We start from the raw sequence: 10,200 nt of genomic DNA, 5'->3' as shown, positions 1-10,200 counted from the left end.
CGTTTTGTACCTCAGAGGCACAAGAAGCAGCAGCAGAACAGAAGTTCAAGGCTAAGTGTTTCTGTTCCTTTCAGACCACTCTAAGCACCACGATTATATAGTTCCTGAAAAGAAACAAAACATAGCTATAAACTTATAAAATCCAACTGAGTATTGTACTGGGCAGACCTTCCCCCTCCCTCTTCTGCCATCATGCAGATGACTTTGATGGGCAGGAGCGCACAATGTACTACGCCCTGCCAAGGCAGGGAGGGGAGCGCATCCAAACAATCAAACCGAGGGGGCAACAGAAAGCTACTTCAAATTGGAGCCCTGCTTTGTACCTGAGTTGTGCAGGCACTTTCGCCTTTCGAACACAATTAATGGAACAGGTGACATTTTTCAGGACTCATGAGTACTACTCTCTATATCTGACCTGAATATTTCTCTAGCAATATGTCAATCCAAGACACGTTAATGTACAAGTATTGTCATTGTGATCTGTGTTGAGATTCCGGTTTGGTCTATGTTTAAATGTTTTGCCCCCATAGCTACGGCAGTTAGGAGTGTGAAAAAAACAAAACAAAACCCTGCTAACCAACAGAGCTATGCTGGCAAAAGCCCTAGTGTACATGCAGTTACACCACCACAAGAAGCCCTTTTGCGAGTATAGCTTATTTCGTTCAGGAAACTGGCATATGTTCTACCAACAAAAGAATTCTTTTGCACCCAGTATAAGCTGCATCTCCACCAGGCGGGCTTTTTGGTATAGCTTTTCTAGTGTATACAAGGCCTCAGTAATTAAGTGTGGTTTGGATGAACCAGTTTAGTTGTAACACATTTCAGTGCTCAGCATATGCTTTGAACGTAATACTCCCCAGTAGAAGAACAGAGTAGTTTACAGCTCTGTTGGTGCTGCAGTGATTCTGTCTGACTGCAGAGGAAAGAGACGAGCAGTGCAGACCAAGGAGAAATTCAGTGCAACAACTAGAAATGAGAGAATGTTTTCTTAACTTAAAATGAAAGCTTAAGTGCTGCATAGCACAAGCAAAACAGCTCCAGAAAAAGACCACAGGCCCACTGAATTTTCAAGGCCCCTGGATTTCTGTTGTCCCTGATGACCTGCTTTGGGGATTTATAAAGCGTGCGTTTAAACTAAAAGCACAAAGATAAAAAGTTATAGGGATTTTTTGCAAAGTGCACTTGTCCATCAATTTACTCGGGATGTACAATATATCAACTGGCTCAGATAAACAGCAGGCATCCAGCCCTGGTTCAAACTTTTAACCCTTCAGAGTATTCATTCTGTAGAGGGATTACACATTTAAAGCAACCTTCTTCCCCACCTGTATCCAAACAAAGCCAGGAAAGGTCAGTGTAGCTTATACACAATTAAAACCAAACACAATCCATAATACAGTCTTGTTTCTGCAGTGTTCCTGTCTCTGTTCGCTTCCACCCCACTCCTGTACAGGGGTTTATCACCAGTTGTGACACATCTAACATTAGCCTCGCTGGGGCTAATTAAAAACCTTGCCATCCAGCCCATGTCTTTAAAACCAGGGGAAATTTATCAACCTGCAAACATTGCCCCATGTACTGGCTTTCAAGGGCTTTTCACAATTGTCCTGACTAATTTCTCTAATTACCAAGATTTTTCTTTTAAGAGGTGGAAAAAGAAATCAGCATGAGTGCTCCTGTGTGTGATGGTTCGAACAGCATCAGCGCTGAGCATGGCATTATGGAAGATGATGTACCTAGCTACTACACTGAGGTGCATATTATAAAGCCAGAAGACAGCTGGCAAACCACACCAGCCGTGCAGAGCTCTTCAAAGGTCTTTCAAAGCACAGCACATTTTTTAAATGTAAAAGCACCTGGACACAACATTAGAGAAGGACATGCAGGGAACAGTCCCATTGCTAAGCAAGAGGATGCACTGTCCGATTGAATGATTCCATGAACACAAAAGAGGCAAGTGGCATCTGAATCTCCCCATAGGAGGGTATTGTGTAGACACCTCTACTCCCCGTCTCCGAACACATCATTGCTGCTACCTGGTCTGGGCTCTGGTAAATCAGGAACTGCAGCTCTAAGGCCCAGATCCTGTAATCAGATCCCTATGCCCAGACACAGAAGTCAGTAGGGGCTCAGCTGCAGGATGGGGACCTTATGGCTTGTGTTGATTAGGGATTTTTGCACCGCTGTAGCTATCCCAGCACAAACCCTCACCGGAGATGCTCTGCACTAGGGTCACACAGGGCTTACGCCAGGGTACATCTCATGGACGAGACCCTCACTTTATGCTGCTGCGTGTAAACATCTCTAGTGCAAACAACCCCAGAGTCATTCCTGAACCCAGTCCTGGAGCCCTAGCACTAAGCACTGCCACCGTCCAACACAGGGAACCTTCAAGGGTTTTAGTCTCATGAATCTTGCAGAAACAGGCAAAAGTGAGGCAGGGTTTTTTGCTCTGAAGATGTAAAGGATCAGATGCAGCAATTAGCTATAGCACCTTAGACTGCTAAATATACAAGCAGCAGAATCGCAATTATCCAAATGTCAGGAGGGACATGCTGAATAAGATCGGAGAATAGTGGGAAACTTCGGTGTAATTATCTGACATTTGGGAATGTGACCCCATTTCAGAAAACAGGGAGTTTAGATAACTGAGCGTTGGACAGACAAGGCTGTACTGTAACAGAAACACTTTTGTAACCTCAGCCTTAGCATTCTCTACCGACAAATGCTGAAATTTACTGCCTAAGAATATATTTTGAAATATGAATGACCCGTTTCAGAAATATGTCAGTATCTCCAGCTAACTGTTGTCCTTCAATTGGCAATTGACTTTTTGCTAATAGTCCATCAGAAGGCCTGCTGGTTGGGAAGTAGGTTAAGACAAGGAAAATGCATTTCATCATTAGAATGCCTGGGGAATAAGACTGACTCAAAGTTGATGGCTAAAGTAAGTTCTATTTTTAATGTGGGTTAATTTAGCTGTTGTTCGACTGCTATTAAATGATACAGGTTAATTTTGCAGTAGACAGACAACTGTTAAAACAAAAAAATTAATAGGAAATCTTTGAATTTCTCATGCATTCCAATGAAGAGGGACATTTCCTGTGTCCTAGCATACCTCGTTCCCTATTAAGAGAAGCTTCTTATCCTCACCTTCAAAGCTCTGCACATCTTCATCCTACCTACATCTTTGTTCTTGTTTCTTATTACTCCCTATATCTCTTCTTTAGCTCCCTACGCTCATCCTTACATCTTACAGATTTTGCTCCCCTGTCCCTGAAGTTTCCTTCTCAGCTCACTGGCCGAAGAGCACCTGCACTCTCCAGTCATATCTCTGGACAAAATTCAATGCTAGCGCAAGGCTCACAAACCCCAATCCTTGTCCAGAAAATGCCATCTCCCATCCCTCTAAGTAAGCACTTCACCCCAAGTCTCCCAGGGTGTTTCAGCGTCCAGTTTTTGCCTGGGTAGACTGTGTGACGAAGTGGGGGTTGTCTCACTGAAAGAGGCACCCCCCCGCCACAGACCGCACGGAGCCAAGAGTGGGCATGATCTGTGAATCCGACTGTAAGCTATTTAAAGCATGAACTGTGTTTTTAACAGTACTGACCATGCTGTCACCACTTAAACAACTCTTCATTATATTTAAAGCACGCAAACTCCAGCCAGTGCCTATGACGCTGACCAATATCATCTTGTTGTTTTCTTGTGCTCCATGGCTAGGGCTCCTCAGTGCCATGGTAATACCAATAAATAATAATAGATTTTAGCAACTTACTCTTTGTAATTAGATGTTGTGGTTAGAATATATTTTATATTTCGGTGCAGTTTTCATTTAAGCAAGAAAACAGTTCAGTTTAAAATTTACAAAAAAACCTGAGTCAGAAAAACATCAGTTGCCTGTTTGCCGTAAAAAATAAGTCAGAATTCATTCCCACTAACTTGTACCTTGAGGGGAACTGAACTCTCAGAGAAGTGAATATGACCAGCCACTTGACACCCAAGGGTAAAGACAAAGAAGCCAAAATAACACCAAGGCTGCATTTCCTAGACACATTTTCAGAGATTCTCTCACCATGCAGTTCCACTGGTGCTACCAACTAGGAAAACATTCCCCACCCTTCTCACTGCAGACAAAGCCTACGACAGCCAGTTAGCACAGGCTGATCATCAAATGCTCGTGGGTCTCTTCTGCCAAAGGTGTTTGTAACTCCTTAGTGGGAATTCCAAACCCTGAAGGCCCTGTCTCTGCTAGAGCGATTAGGACCCATACAGGGCCGGCTCCAGGCCCCAGCGCGCCAAGCGCGTGCTTGGGGCGGCATGCCGCGGGGGGCGCTCTGCCGGTTGCCGGGAGGGCGGCAGGCAGCTCCAGTGGATCTCCCGCAGGCATCCCTGCAGAGGGTCCACCGGTCCCGTGGCTCCGGTGGACCTACCACAGGCGTGCCTGCGGATGCTCCACCGGAGCCGCGGGACCGGCGGACCCTCCGCAGGGACGCCTGCGGGAGATCCACCGGAGCCACGGGACCAGCGAGCAGCAGAGCGTCCCCCGTGGCGTGCCGCCGTGCTTGGGGCGGCGAAATGGCTAGAGCTGGCCCTGGACCCATATGTCACTAATTGCTGACAACACTGTGCCAGCTCTAGTCTTTACAGGGCACCTGCATTTTGACTACTGTGGTCTAACTTCAGATCAGGTGCTCCAGAGTCTGACCATCTTTAGGACATAGCAAAGCCTTGCTCTTGCCAGGGCCAGCTCCAGGCACCAGCTTAGCAAGCAGGTGCTTGGGGTGGCCACTCCGGAGAGGGGTGGTAGGTCTAGCTATTCAGCGGCAATGTGGCGGAGGGTCCCTCACTCCCGGTCAGAGCAAATGACCTCCCGCTGAAATGCCGCAGATCGTGATCGCGGCTTTATATTTTTTTTGGGCTGGTTGGGGCGGCAAAACCCCTGGAGCCGGCCCCGGCTCTTGCACAAAGCCCTGCCATCATTAGTGACTCTCACAATCAAACACCATTTTATTCCCCAACTCCTACAACTCTCCTCCCTCTGCCACCAGAAGAAGCTGAGTTTTGAAGCTGTCACTCACACTTCCAAAGACCATGCCGTTGTTCAGAGTCCGAGCTGTCTCTATGGCTAGTCTACAGGCAGCGTTACAGCCATTTCTAACTGAAATTGTGACTTTTAACCGATTATGTTAAACTGTTGTAAGAGATTGTGTGGACATGTTTGTTTGGATTAAACCAAGTGTGACACTATGCCCCATATTCTTCATAGAAATATTGTTATAATACGCTTAAAGCATAACTGATACATTTTGTGCAAGTTAAGGCATGTGAGATATCATTGGAGAGGTTATGATGTACTGAATATGATTATCCCATTTGTATCATTTTTGTATCTAAGGTTAGGAATATCAACTGTACATCTGTACTACAAAAGTGTCTGCACCTGGGGAACGCCCAAACCCAGACAGAATGCAATCAGTCTGGCTAGCTAGCTAGGGACAAGTCAATGAACCGTTAGAGAGAACAATTGGTCTTTGAAGATGCCAATCTCCTACCTTCCTGAGAAGCTGTCCTGAGATGCTACAACCAACCTCTGACTCATGGCTGCTTTGACACTGCAGGATCATGTGATTAAGTCACCTGGTACTGAACTCCATGATAGAATACCAGCATTTTTCCACTGGGAGTAGTGGGGGGAAAGGGGTGTGCCACAGTGGAAAACAAAGGCTTCCTGCCATATCTAAAACTTGTAAGACAGAGGAGGGACATAATCAGGGTTCTTCACTGAATCCCCACTCAGAATGACTGCGGCGAACATCTAAGAAATAAAGACAAATGAGGGGAGAAGGACTGAGCCCAGGCTGGGAAGGGATCTGGCCTGTGACAGAAATACCTGGAGTTTTAAGCTGCAAGTAAGAGCAGCTGGCCTTCAAGAACCTTTGCAATCTGCCTAAAACAACATTAGGATGAACTGCTACTTGTAACCAGCCTCTTCAGTAGTAAGTTTGGTTTGGGTGTTTGTTTCAGTTGCTGGGTAATCGGCTTTGGTCTGTTTGCTAACCTTTATAATCACTTACAATCTATCTTCTGTAGTTGTGAAACTTCTTTTTGTTTTCCCTAAAACCAGTTTGTGGAATTCATAACTAGGGGGTGAAAAGCTGTGCAGATCTTCCTCCACCCTGAGGGAGGGGGCGGATTTCATGAGCTTACGCTGTGTAGTTCTCTGCAAGACAACACAATTTGGGGTTTACAGCCCAGAGGGGGTGAGCACTGAGTGCTGAAGGCTTCCCAGGCAGAGCTGATCTCAGTGTCTGTCTGTCTGCAGCTGGGCGTGTCCCTACCTGTGTGTGCTGGAGGAGGCTTGAGGCCTGGCTCAGCAGGACGGTGTGAGGGAGCCCAGGCTGATGGACAGGTGGGCTCAGTGGCACCCCGGGGGGAACCCGTCACACCAAGCTTATTTCAGCTGGGCTCAAGTCACTCAGGAATCAAGTTTAAGATAAAACACAATAAGTCACTCTTAAACCAAACTAGGGGCGTCCCCAGAGGCATGAGTCCCGGTTGAATTAAAATGGTACAGTTCAACCAGGGCAAGTTTGTATGTAGGCAAAGCTTATGTTTAACTGCTTTTTAATCCTGTGTGCTCTGTAAAGCCGACACAGCTGCAGAAATGGGAGCTGGAGTCATAGAAATGTAGGGCTGGAAGGGACCTGTGGCCCACGGGAGGTGACTAGGCAAGCAGTGGGTGAGGGAGGGGGGGTGAGGAGGCGAGCGGGCGGGCAGTGGCGGGGGGTGAGGAGGCAAGCCGGGGAGGTGGGGGGCTGAGGAGGCGAGTGGGCGGGCAGTGGCGGGGGCTGAGGAGGCGAGCCGGGGGGCGGGGGGTGAGGAGGCAAGTGGGCAGGCAGTGGCGGGGGGTGAGAAGGCGAGACGGAGGGTGGGGGACTGAGGAGGCGAGTGAGTGGGCAGTGGCGGGGGGTGAGAAGGCAAGATGGAGGGTGGGGGGCTGAGGAGGCGAGTGGGCGAGTCAGGGGGGTGGGCGGCTGAGGAGGCGAGTGGGCGGGCAGTGGCAGGGGGTGAGGAGGCGAGCCGGGGGGTGGGGAGCTGAGGAGGCGAGTGGGCGGGCAGTGGCAGGGGGTGAGGAGGCGAGCCGGGGGGTGGGGAGCTGAGGAGGCGAGTGGGTGGGCAGTGGCAGGGGGTGAGAAGGCGAGACGGAGGGTGGGGGGCTGAGGAGGCGAGTGGGCGGGCAGTGGCAGGGGGTGAGGAGGCGAGCCGGGGGGTGGGGAGCTGAGGAGGCGAGTGGGTGGGCAGTGGCAGGGGGTGAGGAGGCGAGCCGGGGGGTGGGGAGCTGAGGAGGCAAGCCGGAGGGGGTGGGCAGTGGCAGGGGGCAAGGAGGCGAGCCGGGGGGTGGGGGGCTGAGGAGGTGGATGGGCAGTGGCGGGGGATGAGGAGGCGAGCCGGGGGGGGTGGGGGGCTGAAGAGGCGGGCGGGCAGTGGCAGGGTGGAGGCGGCGAGCCGGGGGGCTGAAGAGGCAAATGGGCGAGTCGGGGAGGTGGGGGGCTGAGGAGGCGAGTGGGCAAGTTGGGGAGGTGGGGGGCTGAGGAGGCGAGCCAGGGGGGTCGGGGGGCCGAGGAGGCGAGCGAGGAGTTCTACTGATCTGGGCTGGCTCCCATCCCCTCTCCAAGGGTAGCCGCCGGCCGGAGGTGCTGCCTTCCCCAGTCCCACCTCGCTCATTCAGCAGGGAATTGATCACAAGGTGGGGGAAGAGCTTATTCTACTTCTAGTAAAAAGACATTTTTCTTTTACCTTAATTACACTGCCTTAGGGGCCCGCTATAACACTGACCAAGGTTCAATACCGCTGTTTCGGTGGGGCAGCGCGGTGGAAGGAGGGTTTGTTTCCACGTGGCGGGCGGTGCTGGGGAGGGGGGGAGAGTATTTCATGGGGGCTGGGCAGCACTGGAGGGGATGTTGAGTTTTGGGGGGGCTTGGCGGTGTGGGGGGGAGGGGTCAGCAGGGTCAGGGGGGTTCAGCCCTCGGCTGTTTTCTTTGGAGTAATATGGCCCTCGCTGCTTTACGAGTTGTGCAGGCCTGGTCTAGTCTGACCTGCTGCACATTGCAGGCCACAGAACCTCACCCACCCGCTCCTGTGATAGACCCCTAACCTCTGCTAAGCTACTGCCGTCCTCAAATCATTGTTTAAAGACTTCAAGTTACAGAGAATTCACCACTGACGCTAGTTTAAACCTGCAAGTGACCCGTGCCTCATGGTGAATAAGGTGAAAACCCCCCAGCGTCTCTGCCAAATTTCTGTCCCCACATATGGCCATCAGTTAGACCCTGGGTATGTGGGCAAGACCCAGAAGCCAGACACCTGGGAAAGAATTCACTGTAGTAGCTCAGAGGCCTCCCCGTGTAGTGCCCCATCACAGGTCATTGGGGGATATTGATTACTAACAGTCGCATATCAGCTCATTGCCATTGTAGGTGGTCTCATCATACCATCCCCTCAAACTCAGCAAGCAAGTTCAGTCTTAAAGCCACTTAGGTTTTCTGCCCCACACTGCTCCCCTTGGGAGGCTGTTCCAAAACTTCACTCCTCTGGTAGTTAGAAACCTTCATCTAATTTCAAACCTAAACTTGTTGACCAACCAGTTTATGTCCTCTCTACTCAGTTATCCAAGTCAGTATGGTTTTTCAACCAGTTGCGCAACCACCATATAGTAACTTCACCTGTGATCAACTGCTGTGCTTTATATATTTTTTCAAGAGCTACCACGTCCTTTTGCTATTTTTAATATGATTGCCTGAGCTGAAGAAATGTTTTAGTGTCAGTTCCTTGAGCTGGGTAAAACTATCAGTAGCTTGAATGCCAAATCCTGTCACCTTCCATAACCCTGTTCAATAGTTTGCTTATGAGTAAGCCTGCGAGTTTGTCATGGAGGCCACCGATTCTGTGGCTTTCCGTGACCTCCGTGACTTCTGCAGTGGCCAGTGCACCTGGCTCATGGGCAGCTCAGGCAGCCCCTGCACTGGCTGTTTCTGGGGCAGTCTTGGGCCACTACGCCCTCCCACCCCCCAGCAGAGTTTGGGTGTAGGAGGGGCAGGGGGTTGGGGCACAGGATGGGGTGAGGCAGGCTCTGGGCAGCGCTTACCTAGGGGCTCCCCGGAAGCGGCAACATTCCCCTCACTCAGCTGCTAGGCAGAGGCGTGGCCAGGCAGCTCTCGCACTGCCTCCGCCCAGAACGCTGGCTTTGCAGCTCCCATTGGCCTTGAACTGTGGCCCGTGGGAGCTGTGGGAGCGGTGCCTGCAGGCAGAGCTGCCTGGCCACGCCTCTACATAGCAGCTGAGCGAGGGGGATCTTGCCGCTTCCGGGGAGCCCCCAGGTATTGAAGTTAGGCTGACTGGTCTATAATTCCCTGGGTCCTCTTTGTTCCACCTTTTAAAGATAGGTACTGAGTTTGCCCTTCTTCAGTCCTCTGGGACCTCACCCGTCCTGCCTGAGTTCTCAAAGATAAATCACTAACAGTTCGGAGATTGCTTCAGCTAGTTCCTTAAGTACCGTAGGGTGAAATTTCACCAGGCCCTGCCAACTTGAATACATCTAACATAGCTAAATATTCTGTAAACTGTTCTATTACTTTCTGTGCATTAAGAGAATTGTTTACAGAGTTACAGCAGTGCAAACCTACTGCCAGCAATGGGGTTATACATGTGTATCCAAGAATCTGATTTGCCTTATGGAAAGTTTATCACTGATGAATAAGGTTGCTATAGAAAAACCTAGCTTGATTTTCAAATCCTCGGCTGAGATTGAAGGGCGAGAAATCCCAAAACCAGAGTGCATTTGCTGTGGAAATTACACAGAAACGGAATCCCCAACACCATTTTACACAGAGAGTTTTCAATGTTAAAGCGCATTTTAAAACACTGCCAATATCTCACAAGTGGTTACACTCCTCAAAGATTCAGAAGTAACCACACTCAGGAACCAGGGTGACAGTATAAACAGCTGAAGAGAACAAATGAGATGTCCACCCACAACAGCATACGACTAATGTAGGAGGGGCCAAAACTCCAGTCTGGAGTTCACCTGTTGCAGGAACTGGAAACGCCTTTCTGGTATGTGCAGCTTGAGGATAGAGCAATGCAGAGCTTTAGAAACAGGTCAAAAAGGGAAGTGAAATCACCTCACTACCTTGGCCA

Source organism: Gopherus flavomarginatus, chromosome 6 (genome assembly GCF_025201925.1).
Source record: "Gopherus flavomarginatus isolate rGopFla2 chromosome 6, rGopFla2.mat.asm, whole genome shotgun sequence".
In the NCBI taxonomy this organism is placed as follows: domain Eukaryota; kingdom Metazoa; phylum Chordata; order Testudines; family Testudinidae; genus Gopherus; species Gopherus flavomarginatus.
Note: the sequence above shows the minus strand (reverse complement) of the source record.